This window comes from Paramisgurnus dabryanus, chromosome 24 (genome assembly GCF_030506205.2).
Source record: "Paramisgurnus dabryanus chromosome 24, PD_genome_1.1, whole genome shotgun sequence".
In the NCBI taxonomy this organism is placed as follows: Eukaryota; Metazoa; Chordata; class Actinopteri; order Cypriniformes; family Cobitidae; genus Paramisgurnus; species Paramisgurnus dabryanus.
In genome coordinates, this window is record NC_133360.1 from 13242629 (window position 1) to 13268804 (window position 26176).

Genomic DNA, 26176 nt, shown 5'->3' on the forward strand with positions numbered 1-26176 from the left:
TCTGAGGTCAGTGCATGGTTAAATTTCTAGCTTCATCTTCCTGGTCTGAGTCCCTTGACTCTGTTTTTAAATCATAAGACGACTTCACTGTGCTTCTCACATCGCTGGACTGAACAGTGACTATAATGAGCATCTTTTGGTTTATAACTACACTGCTACTGCTGCACTCCTGCACCCCAGGTAATGACTTCATATCAGACTACACCAATAACAGCAGACAGTTTCTCAAAACCATTTAAATATTTTCATAAAACTGCTCACATTAATAAGTTCTTACAATGGGAGGAAATACAGTGAATCTTTTTTAACCATACAAGCGGTCTCACATTAAATGAGGCTTATAAGTATTAAAATAAATAAAGACATCAGCAAAGGTTTTCTCTCTTAGGTGTCGGGGTTGCTAACAGTATGGTGTCCATTCCACACAGCCGCCCATACATGGTCTATATTAGTGACACAGAGACACATTCAGAATGTGGTGGATTTTTAATAAAGAGAAGATTTTGTGATGACGGCTGCCCTATGTAATAGTAGGTGAGTTAAATAATATGCTATGTGCATAGTGACCTTTGACATCACAACAAAGTATGTGTGTTGATAATTCACTGTAACTATAAAAGCTTAGTTGCAATACTTAAAATTATGATGTTTCTATTATGTGTACAATAAAATTCACATGTAATAACCATTTATTAACTACTGACAATACAGTCATACACTTACAGTCTAAAAATGCTGGGTTATTTCATAGTCAGCTGCAAATATGGTTTGACCCTAAAAAAATTCTAACAAAAGGTTTCTCGGTGGTTTACAATAGTATCAGATGTACTTAAAAACATACTAAAAGTTTACCAAACTTTGACTCCAAGAAAGGCTCAATTTTCAAAATGGCGGCCGTCAGGTCCTTAAAATTATCATTACTCCATTGTATTCCCCCTAAACCAGGAATACTGGTGCCGGATACATGTTTTGACCATGTAATATTTTAATAAGCATATTTGAATAATAGATGAGTGATTACAAGTACAATTATATATTAAAGAAATTGCTTACAAGCATATTTATGCGAAAAAGAAGTACAAGAAATTGCATATTTCTCCTTTCCCATATTATTTTGCCTAGTGTTGGTGGTTTCTGTAGCTCATAACCATTATTTTGATTCCAATAAAAAATTAATTAATTTGAACTGTGTGGTACTGTAAAATAAGTCAAAGAGGGCTGCCATGTGAAGGCATTTTAAAATGTTGAATGTTTTTTTTTTTGCCTTTTTAAATATTTTTCTTATTTATACGTATCTTTTTTATTTTCTTCAGTTGTTTCCTCTTATTCTGGCTTATTTCGATACTTTTTTGCACTGTGACCTTCACTAGATTTACCATTAGTCGTCACACTCTTTCTCCCATAGAGGTTGATTATAGTGATTCTCACAATTCCCAACTTGACATGGTCCACAAGTAGTACATGTGCCCTGCAACTGCACTGTTGTGTTCGGCAGACAGTTGTGCAATTGCAGTGGATCATCTGCAGGAGGCTTTCTGGAGCAGCAGTCTTTCCATTGCATAGACCCCACAGGTCAGGTCGTGCAAGCTCACTTTACTTTGGCTTGGTTAGCTTTTAAGTTTAGTACCACTTCAGAGTGGGTTTGGTTGTGCTGGCTGGGAGTACATTGCAGTAGTCCAGTCTGGACAGGACAAGAGCCTGGGACTAGAACGTTTGTAGCATGCTCAGACAGAAAAGGTCTATTTTTACTAATGTTGTTGTAGAGGATGAATCAACAAGAGCGGGCGGTGCTAGTAACATGCTCTGTGAAACTAAGCTGACCATCACTGACCAAACCCCAGGTTTCTGGCTGTCCTGAAAGGCGTAATGGTCAAAGAACCAAGTTGAATGAAAATATTGTGATGAATCTTAGGGCCAGATGATATGACAAGCAGTTTTTGCGAAGTTTAGCTGGAGATGATAATCCTTCATCCAGAGTGGCATAGCAGAGGTAGGAAAAGCCATGTTTCTCGAATGATAGAGCCCAGGAATGTCATGTCAATGTCACAGAAAGGAGCAGTGGTCCAAGCACTGAGCCTTGTGGTACCCCGGTATTGAAACGTTGGGGTTCAGAGACGTCACCTCTCCAGGATACTCTAAATGACCTCCCTGAGAGGTAAGACCTGAACAATAGTAGCGCCATGCCAGAGACAACCATAGCCTTGAGGGTTGACAGGAGGATGTGGGGATTGACAATGTTAACAGTGGCAAATAGATCCAGTAAGGTCAGTACAGATTATTTGTCTGCCTTAGAGCTTCCATGACTGAATGCAGCACAGTTTCAGTGTAGTGACCGCTCTTGAAACCAGACTGGTTGCTGTCTAGGAGGTTATTTTGTGTGAAGAAGGAGAAGAGCTGGTCAAAAACCACACGCTCAAGAGTCTTGGCAATGAAGGCAAGAAGAGATACTGGTCTGTAGTTTTCTAACATTGCAGGATTAATTTGGGGTGTCTTCAGCAGTGGTGTTATGCGGGCCTCTTTAAAAGTTGTGGGGAATTTAGCAATGGAAAGAGATGAATTGGTCATGTGGGTGAGAGCAGGGATAACCAATGGAGTTGGGTTACAAACTGTACATGTGTGTGCAGCGAGGGGATATCTCCATTCCAATTTGAGTAGGGATCCATTTCCAGTGGGTGTGCCTTGTGTAATTTTGTGTTATTTTAAGAGCGACCATTGATCATATATGTGCTGTGCTAAAGATTTTATGTATAAATAAAAGTGTATATATTTTCCTATTATTCTGGTGCCTTCGTTCCTTGCTCCCCTCCTGGTAACAAACCTGTGTCCTTTGGGATTGTTCCCCTGACAGTCAGGGGTGGCGTAGTTGCGATTTGGCCCTTCGGGGTCTGGTTATTCACATCTTTGACCTTTGATAGACGTATTCACTGTCCACCCGACCGCTCTACTACCCCTTTGGGTTTAGGCCGGCCGCCGTGGAGTGTTTACAGTGTTTGAAGCGCACCGCCCTGCTACATTTTGGCCTGAAGGAGATGGGTGGGTAAGTGATCTAGCGGGCAAGTAGTCAGGTGGTTATTAACAAAGATTGTGGAAAGAGGGGAGCAAGCATGCATCAGAAGTTTGAGCATGTGCAAGAGGTGGCAGCGCAGAGAACAAACTGCTGAGTGTTAGTTTTCTTCACGAAGAAAGAAGCAAAATCGTCAGTTATTAAGTCAGATGAATTTGGGGGAGATTAAAGGTTCAAGTTATATTTAAAAATATAACTTTTTTAAAGTTATATTTTTTGGCCTTTTATTTAAACAGTGATAGAGGACAGAAAAGTACAGGGAGGAGAGAGGGTAAGGGATCGGCAAATGACAACTAGCCGGGAATCGAACTCTGGTCGCCGAAAGTGCGAAAGCACCACATGTTGGACCTTTCTATTGGTCAAACTTTGGTAAAATTTTAGTATGTTATTAGGGACACCTAATACTACAAAAAACATCTGAGAAACCTTTTGTTAGAATTTTTTTAGGGTTAGGTGTTTTTTTTCATATATGCAGCCGCCTACGGCCCATAGTTGGGTAAAAAATGAACAAACCCAACTGTTAGTTTAAAATAAGAAAAAATCCATATTTGACCAAACCTTGAAACAACCATCATTTTTCAAGTATAATAAAGTGTCCAGTAAATATTTTTTGTATATTAAAGTGCCCATATTATGAAAAACCCACTTTTTCTGGGTTTTGGGGTGTTCATTTGTGTCTCTGATGCTCCCACACGCATACAAACTTGGAAAAAAATCCATCCATGCTGTTTTGAGTGAGATACAGGTTTCTGAATGTCCTCTGCCTTGAGTCTCAGATTGCACAAGTTTAAACTCAGTGCCGTTGTGACGTAACAAACTGCTTCGTCACATTCAGTTTGAATTTACCCGCCCACCACCCCACTCGCAGGTCTCCACCCACCAGGTAGCTAGAGAGCACAGAGCAGTCACACCCTCTATGCTGTTATCATGTCTCACGGAAATAACAGCAATTTGGATATTATCAGAGCCATGGATATGGCTCTGGATATTATGGATTATACTCCCGCCTACTTTTAAAAACAAAGTTTTAACGCGTGGTTATTGGAACGTTTATTGTTGAAACTCCTTCATCACAATTTACTCTGGAATCATTGTGTGTCATGAGTTTCTTCTCCTGTAGTGTAAAGTTACTTATTAGTGAAACTTTTCTGCTTGATTTGTCTGTTGGCAACATAAACCGTTTATAATAATAATAATATATAAAATAATAACACAGTATGGTCTGTACTGCTCACGATATCACTATGCACGCGCACATGATGTTAGTAGTGGGGCGTGATCAAAGGAGCAGCAGCTCATAATGACTGACTCAAAACGGCACAATCTGAACTGCCCTGAACAGTTTGTAGGAACAATCTTTTCCTACAAGCTATTTCGAGCAAACAACTTTTGAAACATGCTTTATGGAACTCATACACCTATTTAACTTGGGGAAAAGCTGTCGTAATATGGGCACTTTAACAGTGCAATTACCATTATTACCAAAATAATTGTGTTAATTTTTTTCTATAGGGTTTAAATAGTGGCAATCTTTTAACATTTAGTTTACTTTGTTTGCCTTAGGCATCTCAGGGTGTATTTGGGTGTTAATGACACAAATGATTTACCTGAGGGTATAGAGGTCAATGCCTTTCCACATGAAAGATTTGCGAACAAGCAAGGTCATGACATCATGCTACTAAAGGTTTGTCTTTGTCTACAAAATTTATTTTAGCAGCAACTAATCAATTTTTATGTGTATTTTTATATGCAATTTATAACATTTTTAACAATCGTGTGAGGCATCTTTTTTTAGCAAGAATTTCACATGTCTTCTCATTTAGCTGAAAACCCCAGCAACTCTGAACGAGACTGTGAATATCATTGCCCTGCCAGAAACTAAAAGAGAGAAAATCTCAAGTAACTGCATGGTCATGGGTTGGGGGGAATACATTGAGAAGACTCCATCAAGAGTCCTGAGAGAAGCAAACGTGACTCTTTTAAACTCTAAAAATTGTGGCCCATCTCACACTTTATGTAATGACGATGGAACAACAGTGCTATTACGGGTATTTATTTATTTCACAACTTTCACGTGATAAATAGAAACATTTAATGATTAAATTGTTATTGTATTTTAATGGTATATTTATGTCTAACTAAACCACAATTTCACTCACAGGGAGATGGTGGCGGTCCACTCATTTGTGGAAATGTCCCACAAGGCATTGTGTCTGACTACATATACAGGAGGTCTAGAAGCTACCTTTCATCATATACTAAAATCTCTAACCACCTTCCATGGATTCATGAAATGCTGAATGTACACAAACTATGGAAGTCAAAGCTGGATGCATTTAACATATCTGATATTAGAGTGTCTATGATTGGAAAATGACCAGTCCGTAAGACGGAGAAAATGATTACTTTCTGCAGCGACAACCTATATTGTTTATTTGTATTACAAATAATCTCTACAGCAGGCCACAACTGTTATCTTGTAGTGAAAGTTTATTGATTAAAATGATTAAATAATTGTGTGTCACGATCATGTCATGTGTCTCTTATGGATTTTGCGTGGCTCACTAGCAAAGTGTGCAATATTTTCCGCCTTAATTTTTCATGATTGTAGTGTCAAGTAAATGTCTACCTTGCTATTTTAAGCTTAACACTTAATGTTCCTTTTTTAATAAATATGACAGTTTCAAAAACTAATTAAGTAGATTCTTATTTAGTATTATCTAGTTCAGCATGGCAGGGTTCTGACAGTACCATGCTTCGCGTTCGAACTGCATGGTCTCAGTATTGGTTATATTGGACCACGTATTTCCCGTATCTTGTCACTTTTACCACTCTTTATGGTTTAATCATTATCACGTGTCCCCCTCATTAGTTTCTCCCTATCCACCTTTTTCTTGAACGCGGAAGTAAGTGATGTGAAGTACTTCCTTTCCTTTCCAATGTGCAAATATAAAAGCACAGAAACCAGTATCTTTACAATGGGAAAGTCAGTCGAGACTCTGTACATGAAATTTTAGATTCCACCTCCAAACTAGCAGCATGTTCAGCATTTCCGACTGAAAAATAAAAAAGTTTTTTATTAAACAGATGATGTGAGAAAAAAAAGTAATCTATTAACAATGTCTCAATAAAAAAATTTATTAAGTAAAAATAAGCACAAAAAGGCAAAGGACAGAAAAACACTTTAATTCAATCAGTTAATAAAGATCTGTGAGATTAAACATTACTGGCAGATATGTCAGTATTATATATTATATATCAGATTAGGGTTGGTTAGTGATCTTCCAGGAGACAGATTGGATATCGCTGACATAAGCATGCATGTTTAGTCTTAACCCCAAAAGTGTGATATACCTCATGATAAATCAGCAAACGCTGATGATCCGCACTTTTCAGTGTTAAATGAAATAAACTGATCTGAATTCAGTGCATGGTTTAATTTCTAGCTTCATCTTCCTGGTCTGAGTCCCTTGACTCTGTATTTAAAGCAGAAGACGACTTCACTGTGCTTCACACATCGCTGGACTGAACAGTGACTACAAGAGCATCTTTTGGTTTATAACTACACTCAGAGCTGATCCTGACCTCCCTGGGGCCCTAAGCAAAATTTTGCTAAGGGGCCCTGCTACCTGACCTGTGAGCCATGGTACCTGACCCGGGCCGTGAGCCATAACCCGCGAGCTCTGCCACACATTCACACTTGACACCCCACTGCTCTCAGGACACAGACATGGGCACTATTTCAATTTAAAGTCGCAATGAAATTGAAATGAAAACTATATATTTTTTTTATATTGTGGTATTATTTACAAATGACTTATCTGTGAGCTTCATTATTTTAAAAAAATTTGTGTGTGCTCATAATCTTTAATCAAAAATGCAAATCTCCTCCCCTCCTCAAAACGATCTCTCTTCACTTCCGGTCATAAGTATGGCAGGTGGGCGGGGTCCGGGAGAAGATAGCAGCGATTAGCAATTAGCAACACGACCCAACTTCAAACGATCCAATCAGATCTCGATGGACAAATTCAAATCCAGCCCTGCCTTATTTCATCTCAAAAGCCGTTTCATTCACATATATGTCGGGGAAAATAAGGCAATCGCTACTTCCATTTCATGGTGACTTTAATGTATTTTAAATACGTATTTAATTACGTTAGTGTATTTTGTAATTTATATATAGTCTTGGTTTTCCCAAGACTTTTCAAAACAGGATCTAGTAGTCTAGAGTTTTTTCTTCAAAATGATGTGAAAATCATATGGCCTACTTATTCACATAAAGCAAGATATTGATTTACATTTTCTAAGACACTTTTGCTTGGGAAAGGCTGTATGCGTGGAGGCGGGAAAGCTCCTGAATAATCAGTGATTGACAGCTGAGAGACAAAAGAGTTGAATAATGAGCCACTTAATGAGCCTTGTGGGGATGTTCAACGGGAATGTAACTTCCTCTGTAGTAAAACCATGATAAGGTTTACTTTTCAATATAATGTAAACACACACACACACACACACACACACACACACACACACACACACACACACACATTATATATATATATATATATATATTGAAATATTTTCTATTAATATCACAAGTATAAGTTACCCTTTAAAAACCATAGTAGCCTAATCATGGTAAAGGTACTGTTTGGCCATCGTAAAGTGAACACAGGGTTTGTGTTTGGTTGGCCAGCGAGAGGTTTACTTTTGTGCAGTAAAAAGCTCAAAAGAACAACTGCCTATCGTTGTCTGGACTCCTATTTGTGTTTTTGTAATCATTATAATAGAAACACAACAAGGGACACGCGTGATAAACTTATCAATGTTTGTTTACAGCCGCCGCCATTACCTCACGTGTTGATCATGAAAGCAGTAAACGTGTGCACATGCGAGTGATCCTGTGTTTAATAAACTTGCTGTGCGGAGATATGCGCTTAGATGCAACTAAATAAGGATTGTATTGTTTGCAATCGCGTATTTTATAAGAATACCAAAAAGCGCGTCGAGTTTCCTGACTTGCGTGTTTGTGTACGTGTGTTCCCGTCGAGTCAACTGTTTGACGGAAGACAAAGAAAACACTCGCGTCTGGAGATACTGACACACATCCGCAAGTAAATAAGGATTTAGATGTCGGACATCGATCCCGTCACACTGACGAAGCACACACACTCGCGTCTGTCTGGAGATTTAGGCGCGAGTAAACAAGTATGTGATGTGTGCAATCGCATCTTTTATGATGATACCACAAAGCTCTTCAAATATGAGGCATTGTGTGTTTGTGTGTGCGTTTGGACGTCAATCGAGTCACACTCGCGTCTGGAGATAACTTTAGTTACAGTCACGAGTAAACAAGTAGATGTCATGTTTCCAGCACTCGGATTAAAACTCAACACAGCAGTGAATGGCTGGCTGCAGAGACGGAATGTCCATTGACTGTGGGGTTGACTAATGAATATGGATGATCTCTGCTCTTCTCTTCAATGGAGCGGGGCGTGGCTCATTATAGATAATGAAGCAACAGAAGAAAGACGGTACATCTCTCTCTTCTAATACAGTTAACAACGAATTACAATATTTGTTTTCGATTTCACTTACATCTTCCAAAAGCAGACATTCCAATGATTATGTAGACATTTATCTTTTGTTTCTATGACAAATATTCGTTAAGTTAGAGTTATTTTTTCTGAAAGGACTTCACTGAGGGAGAGAGAACAAAACGCGCATCATGTTTATTTTCTTAATTTTGCAAAAAGCACAACATGCTGTTTTTATTGGGAGTGGACAGAAAAAAACTAGACAATTTAATGTTTTAAATGATGTATAAATCATATCTGTATGTCAAAAATCAGCAGAGTTATCTAAGTCTCTTTGGGGAGTGATTGAAAAATAAAGAGTTTGCGGTGCCGGCGCCGTAGCCGAACCCAGAGTGTTAAAAGTACCTGCACCATTAAACTCAATGCTACGAGTGAGCGAGCTGTCTGAGGTAAGATGGCCGCCAGGTGATGCCGTTAGAGACTCCGCCGTAAGACATCTAGCCTTTATACATATCTGTGCTTTGAAAACCCTGTTGTGATGTCGAAAGAGTTGCAACTACGGTAGCTGAGAGGCCATTCTTTGTGTTCTTTTATAAATGTTTCTGAAGCCTGATGAAATCGTTATAAATGTGTGTTTAATACTGTAAAATACGCTCGATGTTACAGTCACTGACCTTGCCATCCAGAATGAAAGACAACATTCCAACTACCGCATGGTTTTATACATCTTGCCACTGATTGGGCCGACATTTCTGACACACCCACCAAACAAAAGAAAACGCATCTAAAACCCGTTGCACACCGTTTTCAGGAAACATGTCGTTCAACCCGGAAAACGTAGCAAAACATTGCGCACTGGTGTGAGCTTGAATGTGCCCCTGGTGTTTTTACTAAATGCACAGCGCCCTCTGGTGGTTCAATAAAAAACTACATTTTGGCTCCAATCTTCAGTTATAACTTGAAAAATTGCAGCAATTCGTTGTTCTTTAACCTTTTTGTTTAATTCAGGTCCTAAGTTATGTCCAAATCTTCTAAAAGTCTTTTAAGTCAGTTTTTCCAATGCATGTTAAGGACATTTCCTTGACCTGATTATATTCCACAAAAAATATAAATATTAATTTAGCTTCTTATAATTTTTAAAATGTTACTTTGTAAGATAATGTGTAAAACAATTGTTAATCTGGTAATAATTTGTGTATTTATCAAAACATGGCTCTCTCAGTAAAGTCACTTTTCTAGCTATCCAATCGCAATGGAGGAGAGGCGGGACAACAAACATACATATTAATTTAGCTTCTTGTAATTTTTTTAATGTTACTTTGTAAGATAATGTGCAAAACAATTATTAATCTGGTAATAATTTGTGTATTTATCAAAACGTAGCGCTCGGTATGTCGCTTACCAAGCCGCCCAATCACGATGGAGGAGAGGTGGGACAAACACTACTTCGACCAACCGGAACATCTTTCCTCTACTACCGAACAAAAACATTAAAGTTATTATAGCTTCTCGATTAACATATATAACACCATGGCCAGTTAACATACAAAGTCATTCAAATAAAGTATTCAACACATCTTACCAAAGATTATGCTGAAGCCATTTCTCAGTTTAAGGATTGCAGTACTAAGAATGTGACGGCTCATCCCTTTATCTGTGGCAGCATCACCTGTTAAACATGACAGTAAAGGGTTAGTTCACACAAAAATTATTGATTGGACAATATCAAATATATCAAAGGCTAAAGTGCAGAATAATTTAAAATGTATTAACAGAAGAAGAGAGTTTTGAATGAGAATTGTATCATTATTTTGAAGCACACAAGCATATACATTGCTTTAAAACCTTAACTGTGCGTCCATACCGCTGCCTACAAGAGCGGCAAAATGGTTGGAAGTCTTTCATTCTCAATGATAGCCGGCGGCGAGCAGTGATGCTTCTTGAATGGTGTGAGCATTGAGGAGAGCTGAAATCAGCTCAACTTTATGGTAAGAAGCTATAACGCGGTTTGGCGGCAAGCAACCGGAAGGTTGCATTCGAGCATCAGAGCGCCCTCTAACACTTTGTCTTTATCATTGTTGACAGGGCAGCCAGAGTGTTTTCTTGACGCTCTCGCCAGCGGTGGTGTGAATATACAGTAAGAGATGATTACAGGGATTAAATATGGCAGATAACACTTTGCATTTCTATATTTAGTTGTATGTTATCAGTATACTATAATGACCACAACTAGTGTAAAAATATTAGGGTCTACCTCTGAGAATACAGGAAAATGGCAGAGACCAAGTGACATTTGATCGCTTGGAGTAAGATATCATCTCTTTATCTGCTCCTCCAGTTTCTCCCTAAGATCCAAGATAAGGGTTGTTCCTGCACATCAGCACTTAGTAACAGTTTTCTGAACACATCTGCACCCACTTTTGGATCAGCAATCTTCAATCAATCTAAGGTAAAGCGACAAAATATAATTAAAGATACTGGTTTGAATAAATGTCATAATCTGCTTTTTCTTATTGCTTTTTTACCAGCTTCTCTCCTGTTGGATGGTCCACCTACAGCATCCTCTCTTCACTCTGAAAAAATCTCAATTTCTCCAGAACAACTTGAAAATAAACAAATAAAGTGTAGAGGAACAAACAAATACATGTAGAGGAAAGTCAAACATGCATGTATAAACTGATGTTAAACATACTTATCCACGAAAACACCTTCCACAAACTGAACATAGTTACTGTAATGAGCAAATCCAATAAACTCCGATTGTGTACAATGAAAGCTTTGTTTTAACAAACCATGTTGTTTTTTTCCTCTCTGACATTAATGATGTCTCCATCTTGAGTTTCTTACTGCTAAAGACAAAACTAATTATAAAAGGAAAATGTGCCTAAAGATATTCTTTAACTTTAGAAAATTCTGGATACATTTTCAGTCTCTATGGCAAAATTTGTAGCTGATCAGGGCAGGGGTGCGTTTTCCAAAAGCATCATTAGTCAAGTTGTGTCGTAAGTTCCATCATTTCAGCATAGTTCAAACATTCAAGTGTTTTCTGAAACCATCGTTCCAGCGGACATTTCCAAACTGCTTCGCAAACTTGTGTGGTTGTAAGTACAGCTGTTGACCTGTGTTTAGAAGATTAGTTCCTTGTTATTATGACATGTAGACTGGTATTGATCATATTTTTGAACAAAATAAGCAAGCAACATGCAGTCTATGCTATATCCATCATTCCTAATAAATACAAAGTCCAATTTACGTCTTTTAGTTTGTGAACAGAATTAAAGGGACACTCCACTTTTTTAAAAATATATTCGTTTTCCAGCTCTCCTAGAGTTAAACAATTGATTTTTACTGTTTTGGAATCCATTTACCCGATCTCCAGGTCTGGTGGTTCCACTTTTAGCATAGCTAAGCATAATCCATTGAGTCTGATTAGACCATTAGCATCACGCTAAAAATATAACCAAAGAGCTTAGATATTTTTCCTATTTAAAACTTGACTCTTCTGTAGTTACATCATGTTCTAACACAGATGGAAAATTAAAAGTTGCGATTTTCTAGGCAGATTAGACCCTTTTATTGTTTATACACAATGATGACGTGGCAACGTATCCGCGCACAGTTTGCCAACGGAAGTATGGCAAGAATCAGCAGTGAAGCAACACAGACAAATCAGATAGCAATCCGATCAGAGAAAACACATTAAGTGAAGAGTTTTTTTTTTAAAAACTATAACTTATCAATCAGCAATCCCCATACCTGCAGCTTTATAGCAAAGCCAACCACCAGCTAGTTGCTTCACAGAGCCGGCCCAGCCACTAAACGACACTTGCAGTTGCAAAGGGCCCCGTGGCCAGCAGAGGGCCCCGTAGAGTCACTGCCAGCTAGTGGTTGAAAAAAAATTATACATCAAAAGTAACATAAAATAAATAAAAAGAAATGGATCTACAGCGCTCTTTATCGGGCATCATAATAAGCACAGTTGTTTTTATTTAGTTCTTTATTATGGCGAGTTCCCCGCTAATCTTGACCCTGACTGACCCTATGATGTCACTCATCACCTGATCATTGTCTGTCACACTACGCTTGTTTGAGATGCAGCTTGCCTTGCCTGGAATTTAGACGAGCGCATACGGCTGCAGTAAGGGGATGAGTGGAAAAACTGCAGGCAAGGCGGAGGTGGTGTTTTGCGGCTTTGTTGTGGACTGCAAACATCAGCAATAGAAGAGATCGCGTTCGCGTATTTTATCTCGTATTAAAAAGATGCAACTGAAATACCAACAAATGCATTTACATTAAGATGTTTATAAGGAGAATCAACAAAGGTGAACTGTTCATTACTGGAAGGCTACTTAGTAAATGTTGGGATGTAATCTAAGTCTAAATTCGTTTTTGTGTAAAATATAAACAGCTCACAGTACAACTAATCCAACACCAATACAAAAGTTTAAAGGAATTAATAAAAAATATGAATGTCATAAGTCAAGAACAAGTTGAAAAACGCATCTCGTGCTGATCACCGGTGATCGGATATGCGCAGATTTAGCTCATATCAAACAAGCCTATTTACTATTGTTATGCTATTTACGTAAGGGATAATATATAGTGAGGCGGTTGTTATAGCGAATGTTAGCTACTTTTAATCTTGTTTGTGGTGTTTAAGATATTATGGTTAATGTTGTTTATTTGAAAAATTTAAACATTTACGTGTTCTATTTATTATTTTATATAATATTTTATTTAAATGTTATTCTATTTACTCGGTTTCATTCAAATTATATATAGGCTGTTGTTTGTGCCTCTTAAACTCTGGTGTCAATTTAAGATGTTTCTTTGATGGTCAGTGAAAATCACTTTATCAGTCTTTTTATTCAGCAAGTCCATCAGTGTGTGTTCATTGCACTGCACTGCCATTCAGTTTAGTGGTATCATATTTTTCCTGTTAGATAAAACATGGAACTCAAATCAAGAACTCAAGGGGGCAATTTCCCTGACAGAAATTAAACTAGTCATGGACTAAAATAAAAGTAGGCTAAGAGCTGTCCAAATTGAAAAAAGCTTGCACTGACATATTTTAAAATACACCAGTGCCCTTACTTTTGCCTCAAAATGCACACAAATAATGTTTTTAGTAAGGCATGTTTGTAAAAATTGGTTATGTTTTCTAATTAAACTAAGGCAGAGTCCTGGCTTAAGATAATCCCTGTCCGGGACCACCCCAAGGTCTTTTATTGTCATTCTGTAGGCTACATGCCACATAAGAACGTACTCAGGACCAGCAGCGTAAAAAAGATCATTAACATACAGTATACATAGAATAATTAAAAAACATAATTTGAAAGACAAAATAAAAAAAATAACATAGTAGATATATTATGTACAGTATAGTTATAAGGTAGTCATTTCTTTTCTTTAGGCCTTACTTAAAACGGTCAAATGGGCCCCCGACCAAATTGTGCTTAGGGCCCCCGAAGGTCTAGGGCCGGCTCTGTTGCTTCATTTTATGATGCTCCTCTTTAAGGATACTGACAACCTGAATGAAAAATCAAGAGAAAGAATGAAGATTGTCAGGAAAAATCTTAAACAGAACGGTGAAGAAAGTGCATAATATTGCACAGCTAGGTACCTCTTTGTGACCAGAATTTTTTGGCAATGATATCAGGTCCTGCCTGAAGCCGTCCAAGCTCCACTGCCCCATTTAGAGGTCTGTCAGTTTGCTCTGGGAGCAGAAAGAATTGAATTGAGACCTTCCGTGTAAACAACGTTTACCTTGTTTTTTTAAAAAACAGTCCAGGGAATGATCTGTCAAAAAATACATAAGCATATAATATTTTAACACTTAATATGTACATTAAGATAAAGCAAAAACATAATCAATACAATTATTGTACAAATTATTGTATGCATATAACATTAAAGGGAATTTAGCCAAAAATGAAAATTCTTTCTACATTTAGCAGAGGTGTAAAGTACTTGAGTAAATGTACTTCGTTACTGTACTTAAGTATTTTTTGGGCTACTTTGTACTTGTACTGAGTATCAAAAATATAGGCAACTTTTACTCTCTACTCAATTACATTTTTGATCGGGTATTTGTACTCTTTACTCCACTACATTTGAAATGACACTTAACGTTACTCGCTACATTGTTTATTCGTCAAATAAAAACGAGACGAAAGTGTCAGAGGGTGATGATGGATAGAATCTGTGGTCGCGAGGTTACACGCACACACATTTGGCGCTGCGCAGAGCAATCGTATGAAATCAAAGTACTGCGAGAGCGAATCAAATGCATATGGAGAAGTCTGGTCTCGCGGTACTTTGATGTCAAACGCTGAATGGCTTGCGTTGAGCCACCGTAGCGGGACATCTGCGTGCTGCGTATGTCATAAACTGTAGAGAAATGTTCGCGTCTGGTCTGAGAGAAGAGATAAAGAGCAAACATATGGATGCATATCACATTTGCTTCAATCAAGGGACCCTTTGTTAAACATGTGATGCTACAATCAAAGCAAGAGTGATGCGCGATTGCAGGAGAGTCATCCCGCAACTCAAAGGCAAGCACAAATGTTTGTATACTCTGATGCTACTTTATCGGCTAACATGAGCTGGTAAGTTTCATAACTTGATATAACTTACTGTAATAAACCAGCCAAAATAAACCAGCGATGTCCTGTACTGATTGCCTGAGTAACTTAAGTACATTATAAGATTGATAATAAGTGTACAATTTCACTGTCCTCACATTTAATCAAGTATGCTGTAATGTATTTAATGTAAAGAGGGATGCATGACGGAAGAAATGTAGTGCACTTGTGAGAGAGTCGTGTTACGTACTACATGTGTTTACAATTAATCTTTTAAATGAACAACTTCACGTTTTTAATATGCATTATCATATTTCTGTTAATGTAATTTTAGTTTACTGGAATTTTTTAAATATTAAAATTATATCTTTTTTAGGATAGGCCTATATAAGAATATTTGGTAACACTTTACAATAAGGTTCATTAGGTAACAGTAGTTAATGTATTAACCAACTTCAACAAACCATGAGCAATACATTTGTTACATTATTTATTCATCTTTCTTAATGTTAGTTAATAAAAATGTAAGCTTTAATTGTTTGTTTATGTTAGTTCAGAGTGCATTAACTAATGTTAACAAGATTTTAATAAAGTATTAGTAATTGTTGAAATTAACATTAACAATGATGAATAAATGCTGTATAAGTGCAGTTCATTATTAGTTCATGTTAACTAATGTAGCTAACTAATGTTAACTAATGAACCTTATTGTAAAGTGTTACCATATATTTATATCACAAAGTTAGGCTATATATTTTTCAGCATGGCACACTCAAGTACACAATGACACTAGACTAAAATTAAATGGGTTTAAATTAAATTTAATGTAGATTTCTAGACTAAAATCTCATGGCATTTAGTTGAATAAAATAAGAGTAAAAATAAATCAATTCAGATGACAAAAATATGACTAAAACTAAATTAAATTTTAGTCAAAAGACTATGACTATGTTTAATCTGTGTTTGTTCTGCCAGGTCAAAATTTTGAGGTGTTTGATTTCTTTTCTATATTAGGAAATAAAACCTCATAAATAAACTTTCTTAGTTTTCACTGCCCAGACCTACAATGTCTCTTTGTGTTGAGGACTAGTGCATCTTTGAGCCAACATTCAGTACGAGTAAAAATACTTGAGTACTTTTAAATTGGGTTACTTTAATACTTTTACTCAAGTCGTATTTAAATTGGTGACTTGTAACTTGTAGTGGAGTAATTTTTACAGTAAGGAATTTGTACTTTTACTCAAGTATGGCTTTAAGCTACTCTTTACACCTCTGACATTTAGTCTTTTAGTGTTGGGCGATATGCCCCGTTGTCAGATGTCCAAACCTGTGAGATCACTAATACACAATAGTATTGAGTGGCAAGGCGATAGTTTACTCAATTATTTATTTGTTCATTTTTTACTCAAGGCACTTGATTTTGGACAAAAAAAGAAGCTGATTTACTCTAAGGGCAACACTCTCATGACCGAAACCTTCTTATAACTGATGCCATTAATCTGAGCTCGTCATTAAAGCCCAGGCGCTCTGAAATTTTCATGTATGCCATGTACAACAACCTCTCTAGTGCAAAGGAAATGTCAGAGCCGTTTGGGTGCAATGAACAAACAATGCCAATAAATGGCTGCTTGGATTGCAGTCTCACTTGAAATCAGTGGAGGCTTGGACCCAGAAATGGCATTCCATACATCACAACTTCAACTAACATTTTAATCAATAAATAAAATCCCTGATATTCCATGACTTGGACAAAAATATATACAATTCCCTGACTTTCAATGTCTGGAATAGGCCTTTCAAAATTCCACGATATTCCAAAAATTCCATGACCCGTGGGATCCCTAAAAAAAGTTATTCAAGTTTATATTGACATATGATGAAAGAATTTTCAGGCTTTGTTGAACTATTCCATTAACAATAACAGCTTACCTTGGCATTTCACTGTTGACAGTGGGTACTGGCGTATTTGTCCCTGTATTTATACCAGGAGATCCACTTGATGTTCCAGAGGTTGCCTTGTTCCCTGTATGTATGTATGTATGTAACCAGCAGGTCCACTAGAACCTGTTCCCGTAAGCCTTGGCCGAGAGGAAGTGCTTTAGGGGTTGTGCCATGCTCCCACACAATCCAGTTTTTTAAGGCCACTTGCAAATTGATCAGCCTGCTCCTAAAAAATAATCAGACTAGTAAATACAATAGTACCACATGCATGATTGCACCTACCTACTGATTATGTAAACTTCTCTTACATTACAAAAGAAATATGCAACCTAAATGCAGTTCAAGGTCTAGTTTAAAATGCAGAGATTACTGTACCGTATTGCCCAGAGTATAAGACAACCCTAAATATAAGACCCACCCCTCGTCCTCTTTTCAAAGTGTACCTTTAGGAAAAATGCTTTTTGAACACCAATTCTTGTGATACACACGCCAAAATTTCATGTTAAGAAGTAGATAATAAATGGTTATTTTACAGTCTTTTAGACGCTTGCTGTGTGTTCGACTTTGCATGGGCCGGTCAGCATTCAGCACAGGGCATCTGTGGGAGTGATTTAAAAGCACACGAAGCAGTTAGCTCTCAGGTTGCTTTGGTGTCGTGCGCCAACTGGTCTGTGTGTCGCTGTGTGAGCTCGAGTGCATTTATCTTGGAACAAAATGATAATGCGCTAATGTGACCCAATCAGAGAATCCACCGGCCAAACGGAAAGACTTATCGTCCGAAACCGATAAAAGTGTTCAAATATCTATATTCTCTTACGCTTTCAATGTCACATACACTTACAAATTTTATTCTGCGCATTCAGATCTTTTGGGTATCATTTTACCTTCATATGTTGATGACAGTCATGCATTTGGCAATGTCCTGTATCTGCAACACAAACAGAAAAACACAAAAGAGCAGTACTCTCATACAACATTTTAAGTTTTAACTTCCTTGTGATCTTATTGCTTTAACATAGTTGTTTTTACAACCTTACATAAAAAATATAATTTATCATAGAGTGTTTTTTTTACCCTAATCTAATGTAGTTTGACACCTAAGGGACCAGGTGAGGTGGGGATGAACTACTTGAGGGAACCTATGAGGGAGTCTTCACCACAGGGTTTGGCCCCCGACGCCTATTGCACTTCGGATCTTCCCTGGGCTCCTCACTGGTCTGTGTGCCCTAGTCTTTCCCTGTCAACATGAGAGCTATCAACATCTTCAATTGTGAATAAACTCAACCCTCTTTTAAACTGTAAAAAAATTACTGATATTGCTGGCAAACGACCATTTAGGGTTGTGAGAGTAAACTATTTTTCTTAACAAAAAGTAAGTAATTTTCATATTAAATCACGATTTTAGTTCAAGCCACACCCATGCCTTTTGCGGCATGAATCTTTACTTGAGTCTTTCATCCCTGTAATTTTAAAACAGCAATAAGCGCTCACAGCTTTAATGAGACTCTTAGTAAATTCCCCGACAGATTAGGTGGAGGTTTATTTCTTAAAGTATATTTTTGCTTTTCCTACACACTTTTAAATAATGCACTTGTAATCAATAACTACACATTTGATGTCCCTGTATTCAGATGAAAGGCCATCAAACTATGTGTGAACAAGTGGTCCCTATCAGCGAATACATCCTCACGATTATTGGCTATGCCACTGTATGCTGCAGCTGACTGACAAAACCTTTCAGTGTATTCACTCACAGGGTCATCCTTTCTTTGCACACAAGCAGTGACTTTAGATCTGTATAAAAGTCCAGGTCCTATCTGGATCAATACCGGACAATTTCCGGAAACTGGAAAAAAAAGGAAACCTAGGCAGAAAACCAAAACCAAAAGAAATTATTATACCAATTATTAGTACAATTGCATTTATGGCTTTCACTGTGTACTAACTTTACTAGGGGTGTGTGACGGATCACAAATCTCACAGTTCGGATCACATTACAGTTTTTGAGGCACAGCAAAAAGGCGGGTGGGAAAAATCAAATAAATAAATAATAACAAATAAAGAAATTGCAAACATTTATAAAAAAGAACAAAGTTGTAAATTAATAAGGTCTAACATAAACATTAGGTACAGAAATCAAATTAAATGAATCATAACACTGTCTTTATTGTATAAATTAAATATATTATTATTTTTAGAGCCATTTGTCATGGGTTGTTTGATTAACATTAATGACACAGACTTGAGTAGGTTAAACTTTAAGCACAGACTGGTTTCTGACTGTAAAATATACATACACTTAAGACATAAACAAATGTTTTTATTAGAAAAATAATACTGTGGAGATCATTTTGTTTATATGTGCCCTATCAATAACAGAGAGATTTTATGTTCGCTTGTTTTTTTTTTTTTTAAAGCGTCTCTCCCGTATGTGCACTATTGAGGGCACTTAAATGCGCGCGCACACAGAGACCAAGGGTGAATCCCAAACAGCGCAACAGTCGCTCCACATAAAAACGTTACATTGTTTTTCATTGCTTTATAGACCCTTTTACTGTTTGTACACAATGATGACGTGGCAGCGTATGCGCGCGCATTTAGGCAACGGAAGTATCGTAAGAATCAACAGTGAAGCAACACAAACAGTAAGTTATTTTTAAAAAATTGACTTTATCAACATTTTCAACACAGCTACCAGATCCGTGTACTATAGTGGAGTGGATAAAAGACGTTAGCAGATGGCCAAAAATAAAGTTGCCAGATACATATATACGTATATTAGTATATTATATTAGTGCAACCAAACGCAACAACGGGACATTTTGATGTTGAGAAACCGTTTTAATAAACTTTCTGAGTTGCTACCACGTTAGAACCAATGGGGAATTACACCACTTCCGTTGCCCAAATGCGCGCGCAGGCTATTTGATCACGTGAGCTGTAAAAGGGTCTATTCGCCAAATGTATGTTAATGGATTACAGTATGAGACACATTAGTGTGACTCTCTCTAAAATTTACACATCAAGAGTTCTGATCTTTGAAGGGCATACTGTGATGATCACGTCTGGACCGGACACATTCAACCGCATGTGCCTCTGTGTGTAAAGAAAGCTGCTCATTTTAGCGCCTTTTTGCTGCTAAATACATCCACACCGCAGACATGAATGGTTTCTTAAAATAGTGTTATTGTAAAAATATTCTTGTAAAAAAAGTTATTAATCATTGCTATAATTGTATAATGTAAAATGCAAATGTGCAAGAAAATATGTTCTCTGCTGTCATTATTTCCAAACCTTTTATGCCATTTATGCCTCCAAACATGTTAACAATGTTCACGTTCAGTATAATGAACATAATACTTAAATATTTTAAAATACATGTAGGAATAGTGGGTTAAGCAAATGATTGTATAGAAGTTTTAGGCTTTCAAAAAAGTCAGAAAAAAATAGGGGGCATGTGCCCCAGTAGAGCTTTATAACAACGCCCCTGATCAAGAGTGTCTTATTTAAGAATATTACTAATTATAAAGTTGACACTTATTTTCAGTCAAGTGTACATTTATAATGACACCTCAAATGTATACATATGGAATAAGTTTCTCAAAAGAGGTGTGGAATAATATAAAGTAACTGTAGCATGCACTATATACAATTTTTGTTTAATGTTTCATAATGTTTGTCAAAATACCTCAATAACTATACAGTAAAATGAGTTAGATTTTACAGTTTATAATGTGATGTTCTTGTCTGGTCTGTTCCTCTCTACACCTGCAGCTAGTCAAGAGAGCATCACCCCTCCAAAATAGTCCCCTGCTATTGAAAGTTACTAATGGGATTATTTTCGGGCACAGCGTAATATCATTGCGCCTCCTGCAGCCATGTTACAGCAGCAAAGTCCTTGATTATTACACAATAATGAGAGTAAAGAGTAGCTATGCAGGGAAAGAGTTAAGAAATATATTACTGGTATCTGTTGGTAACATTATTATTTGTCTTTTCTGTCTTTTAGATAAAAAACCAAAACAACGAAAGGGAAAGAGCATCCGTGCTTTTTTCCACAGAACATTCCAGGCTATACAGCATGCTTGCTGTATCCGCCAAAATGAGTATGACCTGGAGTCATCTGATCCAGATAATCCTCAGCCAGGTCCATCCGACCTGCCGTCTAGTACCCATGCAGATTCAACCGATCTGCAGAAAGGTCCATCTGGACTCAAGCATACGGGTTTTCAAGAACCAGCCTATTGCCTGGCTGGTGCAAACAGCTCGACCGTGAGTGAAACCTGCTTGAGCACGGAGGGGAGGGGTGGGTGACGACTGATAACAGCTTGACCGTGAGTGAAACCCAAGCGCTAGCGCACGGATGGGAGGGGCGCAGTTGACATTCATTTTCGGTTGACATTTTCGGCTGGATTTTTTTTTCGGCCCGAAACCGATAACGCCATTTTCGGCCGAAATTTTTGCCGACCAAAATTTCAGTGCACCCCTGTGTATAACAAAAATCAAGTTAAAATGTATTATTTGATTTACTGCTCCTTTAACAGATAACCAATGTCGTCAATCGTCCCCACAACGTAAAGAATAGCCACAATTCTTTTGACTAAGCAAAATGAAGTGTTTTCACGCTAGAAGTCAGAAACGATGTAAAACATTGTGTTTGGTTTATCACATTTGATAAATAGACAGAGAGTACAGTCTAAAAAGCAATACAGTCTAATGTATTTTCGACTACCTCTGAATGTGGTCGAAAGTGGACAAGTTTTACACCTTGTTTACACCTGACTTTGGCGTAGTCCACTTATGATTCAATCAACCAAAACTAGGGATGTAACGATACTTCACAGTACGATACTTCACGATACAAAAAAAAAATTTGCCACGATGTTGCATCGTGCATGATGGGGATATTTATACAATGACGTTATTTTCATTTTATTCGTTGACTGGTCAACACGCGAACTACTCAGCGCCAGCGTCACCTGCGCTTCACCGCAGTCACACAGACATCGCTTGAATCAACTGCAGCTTGAACTGAAGGTCAGAAACATGACTTTGGTAGAAACAGAAATTGATATAGAATGCCCCGTCATCTTTTAAGTCCAACGTCTCGCAGCATTTTGTTTTCATAGCACTCGACAGGAATCTTAATCAATCACACCGACGCGTGCACGCACAAAGACATATCCAGACGCGCGCTTCTGTTCGGTCAGCCGCGCACAGGCGCTTACAAAAGTACAGGTGAAATACTAACGTAAGTTTATAAATAATAATCATAATCTTATTTTAACTCGATCACTATTGCCTCCTGTCGATGGACATAAGAAATGTTTTGCGCAAAGCAGGGAAAGGGAAGCAGAAATGAGAGATGATGAGTTTAAGGGAGTTTTATCTTCACACAGTCAGGTCTTAAACATTAGAGGAAAAATCTGTATTTTCAGATATGAAACTAATATTTAGTTCACTAACTGTAGGACATAGTTGGCAGTAACTATGACAGATATTATTTTAGTATAGCAGTCATAAAATGAATGGTTTCTTAAAATAGTGTTATTGTAAAAATATTCTTGTAAAAAAAGTTATTAATCATTGCTATAATTGTATAATGTAAAATGCAAATGTGCAAGAAAATATGTTCTCTGCTGTCATTATTTCCAAACCTTTTATGCCATTTATGCCTCCAAACATGTTAACAATGTTCACGTTCAGTATAATGAACATAATACTTAAATATTTTAAAATACATGTAGGAATAGTGGGTTAAGCAAATGATTGTATAGAAGTTTTAGGCTTTCAAAAAAGTCAGAAAAAAATAGGGGGCATGTGCCCCAGTAGAGCTTTATAACAACGCCCCTGATCAAGAGTGTCTTATTTAAGAATATTACTAATTATAAAGTTGACACTTATTTTCAGTCAAGTGTACATTTATAATGACACCTCAAATGTATACATATGGAATAAGTTTCTCAAAAGAGGTGTGGAATAATATAAAGTAACTGTAGCATGCACTATATACAATTTTTGTTTAATGTTTCATAATGTTTGTCAAAATACCTCAATAACTATACAGTAAAATGAGTTAGATTTTACAGTTTATAATGTGATGTTCTTGTCTGGTCTGTTCCTCTCTACACCTGCAGCTAGTCAAGAGAGCATCACCCCTCCAAAATAGTCCCCTGCTATTGAAAGTTACTAATGGGATTATTTTCGGGCACAGCGTAATATCATTGCGCCTCCTGCAGCCATGTTACAGCAGCAAAGTCCTTGATTATTACACAATAATGAGAGTAAAGAGTAGCTATGCAGGGAAAGAGTTAAGAAATATATTACTGGTATCTGTTGGTAACATTATTATTTGTCTTTTCTGTCTTTTAGATAAAAAACCAAAACAACGAAAGGGAAAGAGCATCCGTGCTTTTTTCCACAGAACATTCCAGGCTATACAGCATGCTTGCTGTATCCGCCAAAATGAGTATGACCTGGAGTCATCTGATCCAGATAATCCTCAGCCAGGTCCATCCGACCTGCCGTCTAGTACCCATGCAGATTCAACCGATCTGCAGAAAGGTCCATCTGGACTCAAGCATACGGGTTTTCAAGAACCAGCCTATTGCCTGGCTGGTTCATATACCTTAGAGAAAACAGAAATCCAAGAAGAGACTGATCCTAACCAAGGTCCATTCGACCCGGCGGAGCTTCGTGCTCAACCTGATCAGCCTGATTGTAAGCCAGGCCCTTTCGGCCTGCACGGTGCCCGTGGGCAAAATTGTCCCTTCGGACTTGAGCAAGCGAGCCATGAAGAACCAGACTACTGCCTTTCTGGTTCATATACCTTGGAGAAAACAGAAATCCAAGAAGAGACTGATCCTAACCAAGGTCCATTCGACCCGGCGGAGCTTCGTGCTCAACCTGATCAGCCTGATTGTAAGCCAGGCCCTTTCGGCCTGCACGGTGCCCGTGAGCAAAATAGTCCCTTCGGACTTGAGCAAGCGAGCCATGAAGAACCAGACTACTGCCTGTCTGGTTCATATACCTTGGAGAAAACAGAAATCCAAGAAGAGACTGATCCTAACCAAGGTCCATTCGACCCGGCGGAGCTTCGTGCTCAACCTGATCAGACTGATTGTAAGCCAGACCCTTTCGGCCTGCATGGTGCCCGTGAGCAAAATAGTCCCTTCGGACTTAAGCAAGCGAGCCATGAAGAACCAGTCTATTGCCAGGCTGGTTCATTTACACGGTCCATTCAGTGCTCGCCTCTATACACTGCATTGACAGTGGTGTCTATCACGGAGATTTAAAGCTCGACAACATCCTGGTCAACACAGACACGATGGAGCTGAAATTGATAGACTTTGGAGTCTGCGAACTTGTGAAAGATTGTGGGACACAAGGCGCACCATACAGTGGTAACTTGACTTTCTGTATTGTTTTCTTGGAAGCGCAATACTGAAATTTACAATTACATTTACTTTTGAATAATGAAATATTTTCTAACCTTTTGTTTATGTTACAGGGCTGTGTTTTGCTAATGGACAGACTGTGTATGCTTTGGCTATTTCATTGTTCAAAATGTTGCATGGACATGTGTTTAGAAGCAGAACCACTGATAGCACTGCTGTGATATCCAAAGATAAGAGAATGGCACTAACAAAACAATTCATTGTTAAACGCAAGCACAGCTTCTGCACAATCATGGAAAGCTCTAACCTGATGCAATTTTCTAAGTTTTAATTCGAAGAACTTGCAGACTTCAGGAGAGGCCAAGTGGCAGAACGTCCGTGGCTGCAGGTTGCCAAAAATTTGATTCAATATTTTATGGGATAAGTTTATATTTACATTGTTTTCAAATTTACAGTTGAAGTAAACAAACTGTTTGCAAGCTATGGAGTAGAAGCCAGCAGGAGACGTTTAAGTCGTCGTAATCGTTCTGCAAGACCTCGCTGGAGCTTCACAAGAGTGCTCTGCTGCTTAAGTAGCCTGACACAGAGGCTTGCACGAACAAAGTTTGAAAGGGAGGAACTGGAAGCTGCCAGACTCTGAGAGGGAAAAGGTAATTTTGGTTGGTATGTTTTTTATTAACATAGAAAACATTTAGGAATTGCTAAAATGTGAGGTTAAATTTTGCTCTGTCTTTTTTGTCTTTTAAACTGATGCTGAATTTTTTTTTAAACTACATTTTAACAACAAACTCAAAACTTAGTAACTGTGTGGATTTGAGAAATCTGAATTTTGTTTCTTACACTTTGTAGGTAAAACAATATATTTGTTTATAATGAACTTTACAGTCTAAACTTTGAGACTGCTCTTTTAATTTTTAAGGCTGTCTGTGAATCTTCCAAGCTTGCGCCAATGGAGGATCTTAACTGGACTTCATTGTCACTTTATAATGGGCATCATTCTGTGTATTAATCCTTCTGTCTGATTTTGTCATTTGTTACTTCAGAAACTTCAGAAGATGAATAACCAAGTTCCCTTTCAATACGGTTCACTTCGCATTGCGTCAGTTAGCTGACGCTATGGGGGAAACTCCTGTTTACTCCGTGACTGAAGCCTATTGGTTAACGTCTGTACAAAGTACAGACCAATGACGTTTGAACCCGCACGCGGGAGGAACGCGTCCTTATATAAACGCGGTTCAATCGTCAGGAGCTCATTATTTTCTCCTTCAGCGCGAACCTCTCGCTGCTCCGAAGAAAAAGAAGAAGCCTTACCTCGCCGTTGACAAAAGCCCTGCAGCGGAGTCCAGGCCTAGCGTCTTCCCCTGCCGTTTTCCGGCTGAGAACCGAAGATAGCAGAGTCCAGGTCTAGCGTCTTCCCCTGCCGCTTTCCGGCCGAGAACCAAAAATAGCCTTCGCTTGCCGTGGTACGAGCCCTGTGCAGCGGACACACGCCTGACGAGGTCTCCCCTGCGGCCGCCCGGTAAGATCAATATTTTTAATATAAAGCTATACGCTAAAAGAGCAGGCGCTGTTGTAATAGCGTCCAGCACAGCGGCTCGGTGAGCCTCTCTGCTATGAATTTCCTCCGAGCGCGTTACCGGTCTGGCACCTCCC

General features: G+C 38.0%; 1 pseudogene; it reads left to right on the plus strand.

Annotated features, from left to right (window-relative positions):
- Positions 1–408: 408 nt before the first annotated feature.
- LOC135721158 (mast cell protease 8-like) lies at positions 409–5583 on the plus strand (annotated as a pseudogene).
- The last annotated feature ends 20593 nt before the right edge of the window (positions 5584–26176 follow it).